Below are 20,565 nucleotides of genomic sequence, written 5' to 3' on the forward strand. Positions count from 1 at the left end.
ATAGGAATTTGTTCATAGTTTTTTTTTTAAAACTATAGTCCAGCCCTCCAACAGTCTGAGGGACAGTGAACTGGCCCCCTGTTTAAAAAGTTTGAGGACCCCTGATCTAAGGAGTCTCCCAGCACCTCAGCGCCCCATCTGTCTGTCCCTCCCAGCCACTGTGCACTATCTGCCCGCTCTTCTGCAGCCCTTGCCCGAAGTTGCTGTAGTCCCACTGCCCCTACTGTAGCAGTGTGCACAAAAGTGTGCGTGTGTGTGTGCATGCTTGTGCACATAGTGGAAGTCTCCACTCTTCCAGATTTGCAGAGAAGGTGGGAGAGGTATCCTAAGGATCCTGGGTGAAATTAGAAACGAGTTTTCACATTAAATGTTTATCAAAGCAGTTAATTTCTATGGAAATTTCAGCACCAAAGAGGGGTGTACTGAGAAGCAAAAAGGGGCTTAAGTCCATGACCCCTTAGTCCAAGGGGTAATTGCACTTTTGTGTTCCTTATCTTGAAGATGACTCCCCAAATTGTAAGTGCTTCAAACCCTACAAAACCTGGATTGTTTCTAGTCAGCACTGCTGTTTAATTACAGGATTCCTCTTTGGGACTTTTTGTAGTCTACCCTGAAAGCCTCGCTACCATATAGAATGACACTTCAAGGAGTATTACTGAGAAACAAACAACACTGACATGCAACCTGTTCTCGGCCCTGGGAAGTTGTCTAGTCCCTAACTAGGTCCTTAATAAGTGTTTGGTGATTGAATAATAGCGAAATAAATGAAGGGAAGATGGATATACTTGAAGCACTTATTGAGTGCTTCTCGCTGTGAAGCAGAATTATGGTGATTTTAATTTTCTTCATGCTCGGCTGAGTTTCTGAAATTTCTAAATACAGTTGACCCTTGAACAACACAGGGGTTAGGCGCACTGACCTCACATGTCAGAAAATCCACGTATAACCTTTGACTCCCCCCAAAACTTAGTTGTCTCTCAGTCTCTGTGGGGGATTGGTCCCAGGACCCCCATGGATACCACCATCTGTGGATGCTCCAGTCCTCTATAAAACAGTGTAGATCAGTGCATCCAGTTGGCCCTTTGCTTCTGTGGACTCCCAACTGCAGATCATCCAAAACAGGACCGGTATGTATTGAAAAAAAAAATCCACATTTAAGTGGACCCACACAGTTCAAACCCATGTGGTTCAAGGGTCAACTGGATTCTACAATGAGTATGCATTACTTTGAATAATTGAAAGTGTGCTTTAAAAAGGCATGGTATAGATGTTCTTTAATGTATGCAATGCATGCATGAAGTGCCTGCTCTGTGGCCTTCTGTTAGTGTTTAGGATGCCAAGTCAAAGAAGACACACAGTGCCTCGCCCTCAGAAGAAATCTACACGGCCAGCCACTGTTCCCAGCCCTGAAAGGATAAAATACAACACAGGCCAACATGTATAGAGCTTGGTCTATTCAGGGTGGGCTTTGTAGATGAGAGGAGAGAGGTGGGGAGATACACAAGCTTGCTACCCTTCAGGATGCTTTAGGATCATATCTAGATACAGACTTCTTTCATTTTACACAGGAGTAGGTGTCAGGCATCAGAGAAGGGTTGACTACATTTGGGATGAACCCAGCAGATAGATTTCTCCGTCCCCTCAACTTTAAGAAGGAATGCAAAGAGAGAAAAAAAAAAAAGTCTACTAAATTGGGGGTTAAACTACATATCTGAACTAACAGCTGAGTTACGGAGTGCTTGCCATGTGTCAGGCATCATGCAAAGTGTTTTGCACATATTGCCACCTCATTTCAATTTCCTTTTTACTTTCACAACAAGCTTATGAGGTAGGAGCTCTTCTATCATGAATCCCATTTTACAGACAAGAAAGAAAGGCTAAAGGAAGTGAAACAAGTGGCCTAATGTAAGAGATGGCGGCTGGCAGCCCCTGGCTGGAATCTTAATTAGCCCACTTTCCCTTCTTAACTGCCCCTCTTCAGGAGGCTAGACTACAGAGAGTTCTGGTCCAAAAAGAAAAACAAACTAGAATATGGATAGCTTAAAAAATAGAATACAAGCCAGTTTCAAAAACAATGTCATGCCAGCCTTTTAAATTGAAAAAGGGAGCCCACAGGAAAATCTTTTTTTTTCCCCAAAAAAAGGCCAACTCCCTAACCATTATGGGTGGTTATGAACTCATTTCACTAAACTAAATTATGAATTTGCTTTTCAGTTAAGAGTCTCATCACTGTCACAGCTCTGGTGTGCCCCTTTCCATTTTCCCCGCTTCCTCTCGGCTGAGAGTGAGAAATGATTGGTTGGTGTGCAATCCGCGGGACCCAGGAGGCTCTTTCTGACCCTATTGTTTTCTTGGGTGTCCTCACCCTGGAGGCCTAACATTCCTCACGTGTCTAGGGCAATGCAGGAGCAGCGAAGCGAGGGGAAGCCACACAAAGGCATCCAACAGCTATCAACGCTGAAAGATCAATTAAGTGCACACACGGAACACCCCATATGGCCGGGGAGAGGAGAAGAGTACCTTTCCCCAGAGGGTGGGAAATTCACCCCCTGTGAGGATCCGCAAAAACGGAACAGATAAAGTGGTGGACGGTGATTTTTCTAGACCCCAGCCATCCCAGACCTGCCCAACTGGCGCAGCCTCCTCCCTTTAGTCCCGAGAGGCCGGGAAGGGCGGGGAGGAGCGAAGGGCGCCAGATCTCGGACCCAGGGTGCGCCCGTCACTTTCCCTCCAGTGCCGCTCGCACCGAGTGGCGGTGCTTCATTCATCTTGCAGGAACCACCGCTCCAGGGCAGGGCGGAGGCGGTTCGGTGGCGGGGCCGGGGCCGCTGGGCTGCCAGGACCGCGAGGATGCCCGGCCTTCCCCCGCCCCCGTCTTCATCCCGCAGCCACAACCTTACGGCCGGGCCCACGGGCTGGCCTGGATCTCCCGCAGAGCTGGGCCCTCGGGGCCCCTGAGCCGCCCCGCGGCTGCCAGGCCACCGCCCGGGTGACAGGCCCAACCTCAGCTTTCGCGCCGCGCGCTCCCCTCCCGCTGGCCCCAGGGCGCGCGCACACACACCACAAACACAAACACACAGGCACACACGCCCGTCCTCGCCCTCCTCCCCTCCCCGCGGCCCTTCGCACCCCCGACCGTCCTCTCGCCGGGTCCCTTTCTCCCGAGCGCGGCGCCCTCGCGGCCTCCGCAGGCCCCTCCCCGGGGGAGGGGAGCCGGGCGCGCGGGGAGGGCCGGGCGGTGGGGAGTGTCTGGCTGCCCCCGCCCCTCGAGCGAGTGACTGGGCGAGGAGGTCCCCTCCCTCCCCGGCTCCCTCCCTCCTGCTCGGTCCCCTCCCTCGCGCGCTCCCTGCCCACTCCCGGGGGCCGTGCCTGCCGCGGCCGCCGCTTCTTTCACACTTTAGTTGGGAGCCGCGCGCCGCGCTCAGTGACTGGCGAGCTGGCCGCGCGCCGCCGCCTCCCGCCTGCACGCACGCGGGCCCGGCTTCGGGGCTTTCGGCGGCTACTCCCGGCCGCCGGGCGGAGGGGGAGCCCGGGACCCTCGGTGGGCAGGAGGAGGAAGAGGAGGAGGAGGGAGGAAGAACCCGGCGCGGAGGCGAGGGGCGGGGGGCGGGAGGCTTGCCACCTTCAGCCCCCCCCGCGAGCGCCCAAGGTAAGCGGGAGCCGCCGCCAGCCCCGGGGCGGGGGGAGTGGGCGGCGGTGCGCGCCCCGTCTCGGCTCCCCGGCACGGCGCGCCCGGGCGGGCAGGCGGGGAGGCCTGCGGGGTGTCTGCGGCGCGGAGGGGATGGGAGCCGCGGCCGTGGCGCTGCCCGCGCGCGGCCGGGCCGAGGCTGCCGCGGGTGCGGGGCTGGAGGGGTGGCCTGGGCGGAAGCCGGGGCGGAGGGCGCTGCGGGGGGCGTCTGCCGGCGGGGCCGCGAGTGGGATGCGGTTGGGGCTGCTGACGGCTTTCGTCACCGCGAGGCCTGGGTGGCTGGGGTGAGACACCCCTCCCTTCCTACTCGCACCCCCGCCGCCGTCAGCCTTCCTGCACCTCTCTAGCTTTGCATGTAGCCGTCGTACTTTGCCAGCCGGAGCCCGAAAGAAAATAACAATTCAGAATCCTTTGCCTGGTCCCCAAGCTCCTTCTCTCCCGCTGCGACGGATAGATGTGTGTGAGGGTGCCCTGATCCCCGGCGTTTCTGAAGTTTTGACCTTTTGCGGGGTGGCTGGTCCCGGTGCATCTGTGTGCCCAGCTCCATGTGTTTATTATTCGTGCCCCCTGCGAGGCTGGCAGAGAGGGCTTGCTTATTGAGCGAGGAGAAGATTTCACTGCTCCCTGCAGGCAGCTGGAGAAGTGCGCTGCTCGGCGGCCTTTGGTAGGCAGCTTAATGCCCTTCCTCTATCATCCACCAGCCGCCTCCCTCTACCGAGGGTTTTTATTATTTTTTCCCCATTTGCTGTTTGTGTGAGAGAAGTCCCTGGGCTTAAGGGCTCCTCTCATCTCCTATTCAATCCTTTCCCCAAGCTCGTCATTGGCTCAGGCAGGACGGTAACATTTGGGGTGGCTTTCTTTGCTTCAAGAGTTGCACGGCCAGAGATAAATTAGATATACACACAAACACGCATTAGTCCTGACAGATGACATGCGAAGTGTGACACAGGAATGTTTTGTTTCCAGTAGGAAGTTGAAGACCTATGTAGGAGGCATCTTCCACGGCATGTGGGCTAGGACGAGTGTTTTAAAATAGATAGCGATTATGTTGTGTGTGGTTGGAAGACAGCCACAAGTTCAGCTCCCGGGGCAACTCTGAAAGTGATACACCCTGGTCACCTAGAACCTCGGTAAAGGCAGGCAGGCTCTGACTCAGACCTTGGGAAGGGGCTGACACACCACAGATTTCATGTAGAATTTAAAAAAAAATTTTTTTTTTAAGGAAACAGTATGGACCGTTTGGGGAAGTGACACCTTGGTTACACAGACAGATGTTATAAACACTTCCAGCAGTGGGCTCACCCTCTACTAATGAGAAGAGCCGTTCAGTTCGCTGGACTCGGGATGTAGCAGGGTAGAAAACAAATCCTGAGTTAACGCGGGCCTGGCCTACTCTAGCTCTCTTGAGGGGAGAAGGTGATGCTTTTGAGAGAGTCTTCAAGTCCAAGATGCTCCATTTTCCGTTTTCTCCCCTTTTTCATGCTTCCAGAGCTGGATTGTAGCATCAGTAGAACATGTTTGCCCTGTGTTGCCTTTTTGGAAATGCAACTGATCAGACATGGAAATTAGTTTAGGCTTGATCACCTGGTTTTGTTGTGCTACAGCTGAGTGTACTTATCTGCCTAAAACGGATGCTGGGACCAGCACTTCACCAATCGCAACAGCCACGTTGAAATTAACCTCCCCTCTTGGCGCCTGTGTGCAAACCGGATTCAGAGAAGGGCTGTGAAGGCTACTAGGAGAAGCAACAAAGACAGCAAACTCAGCACTTGGCTGAGTGGATGCCGGAGGAGGGGTGGGGTGTACCTCTTGTCAAGCTTATCTCCACTCAAGCAGATTTCTGAGAAAACTGGCTTTGGTTGGAAGGGAGGTCTTAGAGCCATTGCTAAAGGTTTATCCTCAAAGACCCTGAGGTTCTAGCTTTCTACTTCAACACTGACTCGGTTTCACTGGGTGAGAGAACGGATCGTTTGGTTTTCTTGGCTCGTAATTTATCCTTCAACCCCTCGTGTCTCCCCACCCCCATCTTACTTTATTGTGAAGCATGGATTTGGGGGAGTGACTAGGCCACCCCCTAAAGTAGTTTGAGCGTCTTGAAGAATCCCAGGGCGGAAATCAAGAGCTTGTTTATTCATTGGTACTATTTTCTCGGACTGATTGAAAAAACCTACCGAGGAAGAAAGTGGCTCACCCCATGAGGGGTACCATTTCCAGGCCGATTGACGGGGCCTCCACACGGTGTTGGACTTTTGACCCGTCAGGCCTTGAGTATTTCCTCTTGAACAGCTTGCTCCAGGCTCTTCGTGGCCCCCTTCCACTAGGTGTTTTCCTTCAGAGAATGGGACACCCCGGGCTGGGACAGGGAGGGATGGTGCCTCCCATGAGGGGCAGGAGAGGGCAGGCGACTCATTCCCAGAGGGACCTGAGTGTGTTAAGTATCCAGCTTCACTCAAACTTCTCAATACACCGTAGAGCCCCATGGAGCACAAGCAAGGGCATTTGGGGCCATTTTATGGCCCTTCTTTGGAATTTTAGAAGTCCCATAGCATGGGAAAAGGAAATGCGATTAATCGGGTTCTCGTTAAAACGTGGAAAGCGGAGCGCAGTGGATCCATATGAAATGCTGCTCAGAAAACTGAGAAGACAGGACGGGCCTGCGTGCAGGGAGGCTTGCCACACTGGAACGGCGTTTGAACACTGGTGACAGCGGTGACTCCCAGGGATCATCGTGCAGGAGCTATCTGAAGTGGCATGTAAATTATAGAGACACGTCTTTTTAAAGTAGGCAATTATTTAGCTTGACTATCTCAGTTCTGAAGTTTAATTTTACAAGTTACAGTTGCAACAAGAAACAACTTGACATGCTGTGGTTATGCAATTATGACAGGAGTGACTGGGCGGAAACTTGGCGAGGAGGCACGTCCTAGTGAATGTCGCAGTCACCAGGTATTAAGAAGTTCCTTGACTTCTTAAAATTAAACACGTTCCCAGGTAATGCGGTCCCAGAGGAGACAGCTTTCCCAGTCTGAAATGGACACGGAGAAGACCCTCGGTGCAGCCCCCCCCCCCCCCCCCCCCCCCCGCTCCCACCCCCTGCCCAGCAGCCACCACTTTGCCTGGTACTGGGAAGTCATTCAATGAGTGAATTGAATGGAATGGAATTAACCTAATTAGTTAAAATCTAGAAGGTATTAAAAAGACTCCTTGGAAATGCATTAGATGCGAGCTGCCATTTTAATAAACCAGTAAGATAGTTTCTTAAGAGCTCCATGGCACGTGCCTCAGGTAGGATTTTTAAGTGTTGAAAACTATGTGACAGGAAAGTAAACATACCAAGGGTAAGGTCCTCTCCAATTACTGGAATTTCTGGTTAGGGCATCTCGATTTGGAAGAGGTACAATAGCCATATTTGCCGAATATTTCTTCGCTCATGGTGGTCATGCTGGTCTCACTCTTCTGTGTCTGAGGGACTCAGGGAATGACAGCGCCTCCTGTTTGCATTGTGCTTTATGGTTTTCAGAATCCTTCCTGTAGCCTGTCTCACTGTGTGCTGCAGCCTCTGCACTGATGTCTTCCACACTGGGGTCTCTTCAGGATCGGGGAGGGGAGGAAGGTCCTGGGACAGCTCAGGTCGCCCCACCTCTTGGTTTGTTAGATTTTCCCAAGAGAGGCTGTGTTCAGCAGTCACTGCTGTCCCTCTACAGTAACTTAAAACAAGGAAAGGGAGATCTGTCTCTTGCAGTGAGCGCCCCTGGGCTGCCTGCATCCTTGGCTCCGCCTCTCACTTTCTTCTCTCTCCAGCTGCTTTTACCTTTTATGCCTTAAGACGAGGGCCCCCTCACCTTCCTATCCTTTCTGAAGGTTTCCCCTCGTTTTCTGTCTCACAGATTTTCACCCATAGACTCTCCTGCTTCTTGGTCCCACTGCCTAACTGCTGCCTGCAAGGCTTGGGTTGGATGTGGCTGACTGGTCTCCAGTTCTTAACCACATCTCCAGCCCCGTGTTCTCCCCGACTCCTCCCACCTCTCTGTCAAGTGTAGACTCCTGCCCTCAGGCCCTCTACCCTGCCCTACTTTGCCCCACACCCCCTATTACTCCCACTTACTTCTCTCCATCAAGCCTTTAGATCTTCCAGGTGCCTGCCTCTGCCTGTTTGCAGGCTCACGCCCTCTCAGCAGGTGTGTTTAGAGTATTCATGACTCCAAGTCCATGTGCTTTGTACCTTGCAGAAAAAATGGAATTAGAGCACCCCCAAGTTCAGGGATCTTTCTGCCTCTTTTCCCCCCCACTTTTGATTCTACTATATTGTTGGACTTTTTAAGGCTCTTTAAGCCATTTAATGATAGCTGAAGTACATTGCTTGTTTACTTCATTTAGCTATTACATACTATGTTGGATTATAAATAAAGGACTAGCCCAATGATGATTGTTATTTTGAAAGATTTGGACAACAAGTCTTGAAAAGCGTTTTATAGATTTTCATAATAGCACCACTGAAAAGGCTTTATTGCCCACCAAAACCTACTTACTAAACACAGAAGGGGAATGGTTTATTTAATTTCATCCTCATTACCTTGATTTTTTTTCTCCTTTGGTTAAATAAATGCTGGTTAAATAAATATGACTCTAACTTGAACCACATTTTTTTCTCATTTGTTGTGGTTTTACTGCACGCCATGAAAATTTTATAAGCTCACGGGACACATTTATGCCAAACAGTGTTATACCTAACAATGTTGGTTTTCCCTGTAAGTTTGTGGTCTATGTTGGCCCCTTCAGTAGGGTCAGTGGGAGAAAAAAATATTAAGCTGAGGACCACTACTGGCAAAACATATCCTATGGCCTCGTTGCATACAAAGTTGAATTGGTCTTTTATAAAACTGTACTTCAACAGTAGATCCAACATTGGTTGTGCAATATCCTGAGTGCTCTAGGGCTTTGGGAAGAAGGAGCTTCAGAGCAGAGCAGGAAGAATGGCTTTTAAGTAAGAATTCCCTTTCTCTTATGGGCCTATATTCATTTGAGCGCGGTGGAAATCGAAATAATTTCAGTTCATTGTCAAGCCATGTGTCAGGACATAGCTTGACCTCCCTTGGTGACCTATGGTTGTCCCCGCCTGGGCAGGGTAGGGCAAGGGAAATGGGGAGTCTCCACACTCAGGTGGGATGTGGGGACATTTTTTATACCCATCCTCACCGATGCTAGTGAAATTGGTGAGACACTCAGCAACTCAAGAGAAGCGGCCTCTTCTAAAAGTGTCTCCCTGGACCCCAACGTCAACAAGGAGGTCTACCCCATGGTTGCTTACATGTAGTAGCACCCCAGTATGAACACCATATTCTTTCATGAGAAGACCGAAAGGCCAGCTGTCGGGTAAAGAGCGCTATAGGCTGCCAAGCTGTGGTTTGCTGAGAACTTTACAAAGACATAGATGGTTCATACATGCCAACGGGTGACTTCAGCAGTTCTTCCATCTGAAAGTTGTGCCAAAGGTAATCTTCCTAAGATCATGTTTTACCAGGTCTCACAACTAAAGAGGTTCTAAAGGAATGAGCAACCTATATGTGTCAGGCAGATACTATTACTTTTTTGAGGAAGGAGGTAAGAGTCCAGGAACCTTTATGAGTTGCTTCATATTTGCTGAAACTAATCCGTGAAAGTCTAGTTACAGCTCCCAAAACAAATCTTCTTACCCCCGGTGGTCTCCCCAACATCTACCCCTGCCCCGCTTTGGGACTTCCTCCCTGCTTCCCTTGTGGGCAAATCTATTTCTCAAGGTTTCGTTCAAATCCCATCATTTCAGGGAGCTGCTTTTCTGAACGTAAGAGTGGTGTCTCTCTTGCCTTCCGTGAATTCCTGTAATACTTATTTGGTGTTTATGTATTTTATTTCTTTATTCGTTTTCATTTTTGTTTATGCATTTTTTGTCATCCCACAAACTATAAGCTATTCAGTTATACCCACTGGGCCCTAAGAGTGTATTATGCTGAGTAAATAGCTTTTGGTTGATTGACATCTGGCCATTGGTCTGAGGCTTAGAATTTTTCTCTGTGAAGACTTTGTTCCCATTTAAAACTCTTTAATCCAGGGGTCCTCAAACTACGGCCCACAGGCCACATGCGGCCCGCCGAAAACATTTATCCGGCCCGCTGGGTGTTTTTGCCGCCGCTGCCTGTCCTGCTTAACAGCCGACTGTCCCAGGCCCGCAGTGCGCATGTGTGGAATGTCTGAGGGACAGTGAGCTGGCCCCCTGTTTAAAAAGTTTGAGGACCTCTGCAATCAAATGAAGAAGTGTAGTATGGAATTTTTTAACTTCTTTGTTGGCCAAAATGAAGGCAACTAATCTTTCTTACTCAGATAATTTATTAAATAAACATCTGCTTTCATTGATAACACTTGGTGTCATCTCTGTGCCTGGCCCTGGAGAGATGCTGGTGATACAGGTAGAAAAGGCCTGGCCTGGTCTTTGTGGAATTCTCAGATAAGTGCGGGAATCGACATACAAACACACACTATGTAGTGAACAGACAGAGGTGCTTTGGGAGTTGAGAGAAGAAAGTGGCCAACTCTGTCTAGAGGTGGGCTGGCCACACAGATGGAGTCCCTGGGACAGTCCTGGTCTGTGCCCATTGTTCAACATTGTTTTTAATGGCACCTCCTTTGCCCTCAAAGCCTCCCAGTTTGGACAATAAACAATAAACTGTATGATTCCCCAACATCGAGAAGTCATGGAAGGCTTCTTAGAGGAGGTATTAGCATGATACTCAAAAGCTACACAAGAGTCCTTAGGGTATTATTTACATTTCCCAAAATACTGGGGGACCTCCATTGGTTTGCTAACTTTATTTTTCTCATGTTACTATGGATTCATAGACTGTTCAAAGACTGGCATGCGGGGATAGAAGGATTTGGGGGCAGGTGGAAGATGAAATAGGGCATTTTGGGCAGAAGACACGCTATGGTGTGGAGACAACTGGAAATGGGTCATTGTGCCTGGAATTTCCACCTGCACTAGAGCATGATGGGACAGGAGATTGATGAAATATGCGCAGCCTCCTAGTACAGTTTGGACTTATTGCCCAGAACATAAGCAATGAGAGGCACTGAAAGAGGGAGAGGCATACTTTGCATGGTAGGTGGTTCCTTCTGAGTGTGGGTAAGACTAGGGGGGAGGGGGACAGGCACTGGAGTCCGAGCAAATGAGCTCTGGTACTAACTTGGTAAGACACGATGGGAACTGATGCCTGGGATGGAGAGATGGGACGGACAGGAAGCAAAATTGATAGGACTTGGTGACAAATTGGGAATGGAGAGTGATGAAGGGGACAGTGGAAAGGATAATTGCAACATTTCTGGATGGATCACACAGTCTGTCACTGAGATGGGGAATTAAGGCATTGGAAGAAAGATAATGCCGTTTGGAGTATGTTGAATTTTAGGTACATGTACTTACATTCTTTGAGATGGAGATATACTGAAATTCTGGTCTGGGATTCAGACGAGAGGTTTGGGATGGAAGGGTTTGACATCAGTTCAGTCATTGCTTTCTTAGGGAATCATTCCCTGATCTCCATGATGAAGTTAGACCCCTCTGTTTCTTACTGCACCATGCTTACGCACTGACTACATTTATCATTGCACATTTATCTTGTGATTCTTTAGATATGAGCCTCTGTCCTCTCACATACACTCCTGGACGTAGCATGGGTTACATCTTGATAAACCCATCGTAAGCCGAAAATTTAATTAAAAAAAAAAAGTGTTTAATTCATCTAACTTACCAAACATCACAGCTTAGCCTAGCCTACCTTCACGTGCTCAGAACACCTCCATTCTCAGGATATAAGCTCATCCTAATTTGGGACCATCTGTGATTGCCTTCCTCTTATTCTTCTCATCAGAAGCAGGTGACATAGATGGGAGTTTTGTAGACACGATGGGATGTGAAAACACAAAACTCAGTATTCAAAAAAATGCTGGCAACACAGCGCACTAGAGTTTCTGTTGTTCATCCTTGTGGTCCTGCAGATGACCCTGAGCTGTGCTCGCTGCCGCTGTCCAGCATCACGACAGAGCACCCTACTGCTCTTCGTTAGCCCCAGAAAATATAAAAATGATCATTCAAAGTAGGTTTTTACTGAATGAGTATCACTTCTGCAGCATTGTAAACTCGAAAAATTGTAAGTTGAGGGCCATCTATATATCTGCTTTGATCCTCTTGAATCCCCAGGACAAGATGCCACACAATGGGGGCCCAGCACATATTTGTTGAATGAATGCACAAAGAATGAATGAAAGAGAGTTTTTGTAAATATGGTAGTTGAAGCTACTTGGTTTGGCCTGAGATTGCCTGGGGCAAGTATATAGAAGAAGCAAATAGAACAGTGGGTTCCAGGGAACGTCAACCCGGAAGGCAGTGGTTCTCAACCTTCTGGCCCTTTAAATACAGTTCCTCATGTTGTGACCCAACCATAAAATTATTTTCATTTCTACTTCATAACTGTAATGTTGCTACTGTTATGAATCGTAATGTAAATATCTGATATGCAGGATGGTCTTAGGCAACCCCTGTGAAAGGGTCGTTCGACTGCCAAAGGGGTCGCAACCCACAGGTTGAGAACCACTGCTCTAAGGGCTGTGGATGGGAAAGGACAGCGAAGGAGACAGAAGTGCAGGCTCTGCTAGAGGCAGGAGAGCCAGGCAGGTATGGCATTGGGAGAAAAGAGGGCTGATCAAGAATCGGCATGTGGTCAGAACTGTTGCATGAAGAAGTAAAATAGCATTGAAGAAGTTTTCTCAGGATCTGTAATCCGGTTGTTAAGTAGAAGTGGAAATGTTTATCTTATTGGAGATATCAAGATTTCTTATGGGTCCTTAGCATTGTAATCCTATATAATAAAAGGCTAATATGCAAATCGACCAGACGGCAGAACGACCAGTTGCTCTGATGCTTACTGACCACCACAGGGCAGACACTCAATGCAGGAGCAGCCCCTTGCTTATCAGAGTGTTCCCACATGGGGGGAGCACTGCTCAGCAAGAAGCCAGGCTCATGGCTGGTTAGTGCAGTGGCAGTGGCAGGAGCCTCTCCTGCCTCCGCGGCAGTACTAAGGATGTCCAACTAATGGCTTAGGCCCTCTCCCTGCCTTAGCTGTCCGTCGGACATCCTCTGAGGGCTCCCGGACTGCAATAAGGTGCAGGCCAGGCTGAGGGAACCCCCCGAGTGCACAAATTTCATGCACCGGGCCTCTAGTATTATATAAGCTTGTGCCACATGCGAGGCTTGATGCTTTATCACTTGGTTAGTTTTCTGTGTTGGGATTCTGAGGTTTGCCTTACATCATTTATGCCAGTACCCAATATGGTACAAATCTGAGGCCATGTTTTGCGAGGATGACACAATAGTTCAGTGTTTCATCACTGTGAATTTATACATGTGCATATTGATTTATAAGGGGGTTACAGTACTTGAGTGTTTACATTCCACCAGAGGAGGAGCTATCCACAGTAAGGACACATTAAGTTACAGTGTTATAACACAGGATCGCTCATTGTCTGATTCCAGAAGCCCGGCTGCGTAGCAATGCCATTAAAGGTTTTAGTATAGCATCTCTCATTGCAGAATGTGACTGTTACTTGTTCTCAGTCTCCACTGAGACTCAGGGTGGGGCTGGGGGCAGCATCAGAATGTATTGGAAAGAAGGTGGGTTTGAATTTAGCAGATTCCCAGCTTTGTGATCTTGAGTAACAATGGTAATAACTGACAATAGTAATAATAAAAGGTAACATGTATTGAGTGCTCACTCTATGCCTGGGTACTGTGCTAAGTACATTACATGCATTTTCTATAATGTTCATAACAGTCCTATGAAGAACCTACAACGGTTACCTCCACTTTATAGGTAAGGAAGACCTGAGGCTTAGGACCTTGACCAAGGTCTCATGGCCAATAAGTGATGGTGCTGAGATTGGAATCCAGGCTCTGGGACTCCTAAGTTGGGCTTTGAATGATCAACTCCTGGCCAGTGTGTTTTCTACATATGCCTCTCCCCTTCCCACCACACACATACACACATTCCCTTCCCTTCACCTATAGGTCCTTTTTGAAACAAATTATGTCATCTTGTCTGTATAAACTAGATTAGGTTTATAAATGACTAGAGGCCTGATGCATGAAATTCATGCAAGAGTAGGCCTTCCTTCCCCCGGCTGCCAGCACCAGCTTCCCTCTGTCACCCAGGACCCGGGCTTCCCTCACAGCGTCGGCTTCATCTGGAAGGACGGAAGGTATGACCAGAAGGATGTCCGGTCTAATTAGCATATTACGCTTTTATTGTTATAAATAAGGCCTTTTTTCTTTTAACAACTGCAATATCATTGTCATGCCTAAAATTTTTAATAATTCCTTAATATTAAATATCCAGTCATAAAGCAAATTTCCCTGATTGGCCCATATTTTTAAAGAATGATTTGTTACATTCAGGATTCAAACAGTTTTCACACCTGAGCTTGCATCTGTCTTTAGTTGTAAGCATCCTTCCTCTATTTTTCCCTTTTCTCTCCCCACCCCCCCCCCCACCCCGTAGTTTGTTGAGGAACTAGGGATCTATCCTAAGAGATTCCCTGCATTCAAATTCTGTTGTTTGCTGATTGCATCTTTTTTCTCGGTGTTCATCACTATATTCTTCACCTATATTTCTTGTAGTTAGATTGAAAGCTTGGTCAGATAGTTTGGCAAGAATACACCGTGGACAGCGTCATGCCTTCTTGTTTCTTCTTTTGTGAGGTTATGACTGATCAGTGGATTTAGATGTTGTCGGCCAGATCTTTCCATGATAAAGTTTCCCGGGCCCTTTAGAAACCACTGATGGTCATTGTTTAGCTATATTGTTTCCATAAGGGTTGTAAAGTGATGTTCTCTCATCTCTTCTGCATTAGCTGGAGTTTTTCTATCAAGAAGAATCAACCAGCCCTAACCGGTTTGGCTCAGTGGATAGAGCGTCGGCCTGCGAACTGAAAGGTCCCAGGTTCGATTCTGGTCAAGGGCATGTACCTTGGTTGTGGGCACATCCCCAGTAGGGGGTGTGCAGGAGGCAGCTGATCGATGTTTCTCTCTCATCGATGTTTCTAACTCTCTATCTCCCTTCCTCTCTGTAAAGAATCAATAAAATATATTTTTTTAAAAAAAGGAGAATCAACTACATCAATTACTTGGTTACCTCAGGGTATAGTTTATATGGGAATATTAATGCTCAGTGTTATTCCCTCTATATTAAATAGTGCTCAGAACAATGAGTTGATTTTTTCTACAAACTTCCAAAGAAGATCATTGAGGGTTTGGTTTGTTGGTTTTTGTTTTAAGTATCATTTTGGACGCATGGGTTTTAACACAGTTTATGTGTTTCAGTCCTTTGCAGTTACTGCTTTTGAAGCTCTACATTTCTTTGGCTTGTAGGAGACTCTCTTTTAAATTGGCTTCTGAATTCTTTTGACATGACTGTAGTGGTCTTTAATGACATCTTTTTTTTTTTTTTTATGGGCTACTTTTTTTTTTTTTTTTTTTTAATTGATTTTTTACAGAGAGGAAGGGAGAGAGACAGAGAGCCAGAAACATCGATGAGAGAGAAACACGGATCAGCCGCCTCCTGCACATCTCCCACTGGGGATGTGCCCGCAACCCAGGTACATGCCCCTAACCGGAATCGAACCCGGGACCCCTCAGTCCGCAGGCCGACGCTCTATCCACTGAGCCAAACCGGTTTCGGCTTTAATGACATCTTTACTTTCTGGTATAAGATATTTCAGACTTACTTAGAACTCTTCCTGCCCCAGATCTCTTTAGTGGTAAATGGTATTTAGAGACCACAGTCTGGGTGTTAGGGGTTCTCATTTCGAATAGGCTTGCCATTGTTTCTAGGTCTGTTCAAGTGGACAGAGTTAGGAAATATATATGTATGCATATCTAGCCACTGAGATACGGACATGTATATATAGGTATGTTTACAGGTATGCTTTATGTACACATATGCATGTGTGACATATGTATATGTATATCTACATATATGCATATTGTTTCTATCTAATTTAAGCAAATATATATCTCTTCCCTCTGAGGAAAAAAATGTAGCATACTACAGTTCTGTATCTTGCTTTTTGCACTTAGTATATTTCAGAGATCACTCTGGAGCCGTTTTTAAAAGATTTTTCATTGTGTTTTACAACTGCAGAGACTCTATTATAGTCAGTTGGCTAGCTGGTTGTTTCCAGTCTTGCTCTTACATTGTAGTGGAATGATTTGTTTTTTTGTTTATGGGGGCTTATTTGCAAATCAAAAAATAAAGCCAGAACTAAAACATTATTTTTCCTGAACTCAATGGACAGCTGAGTGAACTGTGCTGCCGTGAACAGCTGTGTGAATATTTACGTCCGTATTCTTGCACAGCTCGATTTGGTCACTGAATGTTCTGTTATTAAAATTCCATTCAATTTATTTCAACCAATAAAACATCTGTAAATACTCGATCTATATTTTAAAACTTCCAATTTAGTTCCTCAGTTATTATTAACACTTAAATCTGTGACCCATTTGCAGTTTACTTCCATGTGTGGAATGGGGAGTAGATCCAATTTTCTCTTTTTTCTACGTGGCTATCTGGGTATCACAAACCATTTATTAGAAAGTCCATCTTTTTTCTACTGATAAGTGACATGCTTCTCTCATCTACCTAATTTCATGTTCCAGAACCCTACTGTTTTACTCATAGAGGCAGTATAATGTACAACATAAAGACCACAGGAGATACCATTTATAATCTACCAGATTGGCAGTGTGCGTCAACATCAAGCTTTGGGGAAGGGTATGAACAGAGGGAATATGCACACAATGCTGGTGACAGGAAAAATTGGTATAATGATTTGGGAAAGAAGTTTAGAATAACTTATAAAATGGTCCTCTGATTCCCAAGCCTTTAGGATAGCAAAGCAAGGGAGCAGAGCAGATAACTCCAGTTTGCCACCCTAATGATATCATTTGCTATGTAAGTTGGGTTATGCAAAGGATGGGAAGCACGGCCTTAGAGAAACTCTTACACGTGCAAAAATGCTCACAGCAATGCTACTCATAATAGCAAAACAACTGATATGGCTGACAATAGTATGTTGGTTAAAGAAATTGTGGGTCATTTATAATAAACAGTAGTGAGGGTACTCTACCGCTGAGTATGTCAACAGGGATGAATCTCACAAGCGTAACAATGAGTGGAAAAGCAAGACAAGAATAATACCGTGTGATTCCAGTTATGTGAAGTTAAAAAATGCTAAACGAAAGCACACATCATTTAGGATTTACTCTAGATAATAGTCCCAATAAGAATTAGATACGCTTTCCATGTTACTGACAAATAAACTTGACACACCAAGAGGTCTAGCCACACAGGAAGTACATGATGTCCAAAGGTCAACTCAGAAGACACATGATGCGATTTCCATGAAGGTTTTTCTGGCCCTGAATGCCAGGTTCCCAACTTCTATTCCAGAGCATCTTTTAAGAATTTCAGGTGCAAATCTGTCCCCATCCTTTTGCTCCGTGGACGCCCATCCCAGAAAAGTTAATATTTCTACACATAAAATTTTCGAGAAGAAAATCCTTGGATCTTTTGTGGCAGTTCTTCATAACATCTATGTGAATTTGGGGGGCTATTATCTAGAGTAAATGAATTAATGTACATGCTGTATTTGCCATATAGCATATGTTTGCTTCTCTTTAATAGCATCAAGCAGTTCCACTCCACCCCTATCATAGACTACGGCCTATCATAGACTTGCTGGCCTCAAACGAATTTGATTGGGCAGTGAGAGAATTTCCAGGGTTTCTGCTTGCTTTCTGATTTGAAACCTCCCCTAATTTTTCATCCTCAAGATCAGTCTGAACCCCAAAACCTCTCTTGACGGGGCCTGTGCAAAATCTTTGCAACCCACTTTCCCTTCCGGCATTAAGATTCTATGCATCTATTTCTCTATCTTGTGAAAAAATCTTTAAATCTGTTGTGTGTTTTTTTCCCTTGGTTCCTCAAGGATTATGTTATATATCCCAAATTGTGATGTCAGCAAATGAAATTCATTTTATCTTTTATCTGAGTCGTTATTCGGCTTTCTTAAAAAATCAGCCCCCCACCCCCCCTCCCCCCCAAAAAAATCAGACCCAGTACTAATAATTAACGTTATGCTTTGAAGTGGCATCATGTTTATCTTCAAAGTGCCCCTACCTTACTTCTCTGAGGGGGATAGGGTGGGAAGGAGGATTCACATGAGCATTTGGTTGCTAGGGAACCTCACTTACTGAGGAACTGTGACTTCCCAAAGTTATATGGAAATGATGGCAGAGCTACTTGGAATCTCTGAGAACACAGTTCCTTTTAGATCAGTGCCCTTCAGCTCGCTGAGGAAATACTAGAGATACTCAGCCTCTGTCCCCGAGGGTCGTTATACTTGCGGATTCAAGGGCATGTATGTGGCAAAATTTTTTTCTAATCAAAATGAGAAGGTCTGTGTAGAGGTGATCATCCCCAGCTGACCTTGTGGCTGTGGATGGAGGAGTGTCTTTCCAAGCCCTAGGAGGGTAGTTTTTATAGTGATACTGAAGCCATCTTTATATCTTCCATTTTCATCATATTTGAGTCTCTACCAAGTGCGCTTAGGTTCTACAGTCAAGAAAAATACTTTCCCTTCGTATATTCTCACATGAGATTTTCACGATGCTTGGTGTGAAGATAAAATCCCTTGCAAGTGTTCTGATTTTCCACTTTAAAAAAATCGTGGCCCCGACTGGTTTGGCTCAGTGGATAGAGCGTCAGCCTGCGGACTGAGGGGTCCCAGGTTTGATTCTGGTCAAGGGCATGTGCCTTGGTTGCGGGCACATCCCCAGTGGGGGGTGTGCAGAAGGCAGCTGATCGATGTTTCTCTCTCATCGATGTTTCTGGCTCTCTATCCCTCTCCCTTCCTCTCTGAAGAAAAGTCAATAAAATATTTTTAAAAAAATCATGATAGCCAAGACTAACCAAGGTAAAAAGGAGCCAATTAGAATGAAAGCCCTGTGATTAGCAAGGAAGCACAATGAGTGTATCCAGAAATGAATGCATGTGAGATTCATGTTGGTTTTCTATTGCTTGGTTAGATCCTATAATAATGATTTTTTTGGGGGGCGGGGGGATCTTCTTGGGATCTTAGATGTTGTCAGTTACAAAAGTGAGATTAGAGTGAGGGTGGGGGAGTAATGGCATTGGAAGAGCAGAAAAAGAAACACTCATTTATGATCAGGAATTGCTCTTTGGGAAATGTGTATTAGAACTTAGTTAAGTGGCATAGAGGACTGGAAGTATGGAGACATTCAGCTCCAGTGAGCATGGCTTGTCTTCTCCACACAGCCTGAAGGTAAGCTTGCCATTTACAGGAACACATTCAGGCTGTCTTTCCCTGATTGCCCCTGGAGAGGACTGTTCAGGAAGGACTGGCGTCTCACTCTGCCTGTTACATTGTGCTTTAGTGGGCCAGCTGCGTGTGTGTGAGAAGTAAGGGAAACTTGTAGAAACCCAGGCCTAAATTTGGATGCGTTCATGAGACTGAAGTGGGTTTTGTCCCAGACCCCATTTCTCTACAGAACTGATGCTTTGATGTGAAAGTCACTGCTTATCACATTTTACTCATCTAAGTTGAGTGGGTGAAAATTCATTAGGTACCTAACTGGCATTTTCCATAATTCAATGAATATGCATCTACATTTGGTACATTTAATATGATAAACTCAGAAAATCTCTCAGGTGTAAGATTTGCTTTCTATGCTAAATAAAACTTTCCCCATGAGTCACATCCACTTAGTGCAGTGTATGCATCTGGTAAACCAGTGCTTGCACAGTAGTTCAGAAACGCACAAACACCATTTTTCCTCCGAAGTAAGTGAAAAACATCGTCCTCCAATTAATCTCTAACCTGCTGACCTTTGAAGCATCATGCCTTTTTGGGGTGGTGGGTATAGGGGAAGGAAGGACCCTGGTTTCCCACAAACTACTCATGGTTGTCAAGATGCCAAATGAGCATTATAGTTGACATGACTATTCGTGTTTCTCATCAAGTGTAAAGAAGTCTAAAATAGAAAGTGATATATCTTCGTTGCATTGAAGGTCAGGATAAGGTCATGATGAAGTTAGGACAGGACCCAGAGTCTGGTTTTGCACTGCTCGGGTGGGTGGATTCTGACGCAGCTGTGCTAATGGGTATCAGGTGAGGAAGAAGCCAGAACTTTCCACTCTGGGGGTTTGTAGACCATGAGGTGGGCCACTGGGAGTCTGGGTTCCCATTTTCACGTTTTTACTAACCTGACTGTAGTGGGAGTCAGAGATTGTGTTGCTTCCCTGAGAACAAGCAACATAAGAAAGAGCAGTTGGAGAATTAATAACTCGATGGCAGTAACAATGAGATTGGGCCAATAAGAATGAGAAGAGTGTCCTAAATAAAAAAATGTAGCAATTCAGTATTTCCTTGCTGAGTACGTACATGACTCAGTGCACGTAGTAAGACATTTAAATTGCTCTATTGAAACTGGGAGCTGTGTGTTAATATTGTGACATCGCAATGGAGGCGGGTTTATTTTTGTTGTTGGTGGTGATGTATTTGCAGGTCAAACATAAAGCCTGAACTGAAATATGACTTTTCATGAATTAGAGGGCCAGCGAATGAACAGAGGAGGTGAGGGAATTTATTCAGGAGCAGCAGCCCTGGGTGTGGAGGGCCTGTGCTTGTTGGCAGACCCTATCCCCAAAGAGACTTCAGTGTCTCAACAGAGAGACCCATTCTGTCAGTGAGAAAAACCATGCTCTACTGGG

At 46.4% G+C, this 20,565-nt stretch overlaps 1 protein-coding gene and 1 long non-coding RNA gene across 4 annotated transcripts in view; one reads left to right on the plus strand and one right to left on the minus strand.

The window, feature by feature from the left end:
• Window positions 1–3,200, minus strand: part of LOC138995974 (uncharacterized) — a 42,028-nt gene extending 38,828 nt beyond the window's left edge. For both annotated transcript variants that reach the window (XR_011468707.1, XR_011468706.1), the window contains exon 1: window positions 3,130–3,200. This is a non-coding gene — a long non-coding RNA (uncharacterized lncRNA). The remainder of the gene's footprint in view (window positions 1–3,129) is intronic.
• A 235-nt stretch (window positions 3,201–3,435) lies between these two features.
• The window catches only part of CUNH1orf21 (chromosome unknown C1orf21 homolog), a 179,869-nt gene continuing 162,739 nt past the window's right edge, over window positions 3,436–20,565 (plus strand). The window contains exon 1 of one of the 2 annotated variants that reach the window (XM_070396536.1): window positions 3,436–3,649. The gene's annotated coding sequence lies outside the window, so the exon portion shown is untranslated. The remainder of the gene's footprint in view (window positions 3,650–20,565) is intronic. The other variant, XM_070396537.1, reaches the window with a different exon arrangement.

Source organism: Myotis yumanensis, unplaced genomic scaffold, assembly GCF_028538775.1.
Source record: "Myotis yumanensis isolate MYYU_CA2020_CCGP unplaced genomic scaffold, mMyoYum1.0.hap1 SCAF_17, whole genome shotgun sequence".
NCBI lineage: Eukaryota > Metazoa > Chordata > Mammalia > Chiroptera > Vespertilionidae > Myotis > Myotis yumanensis.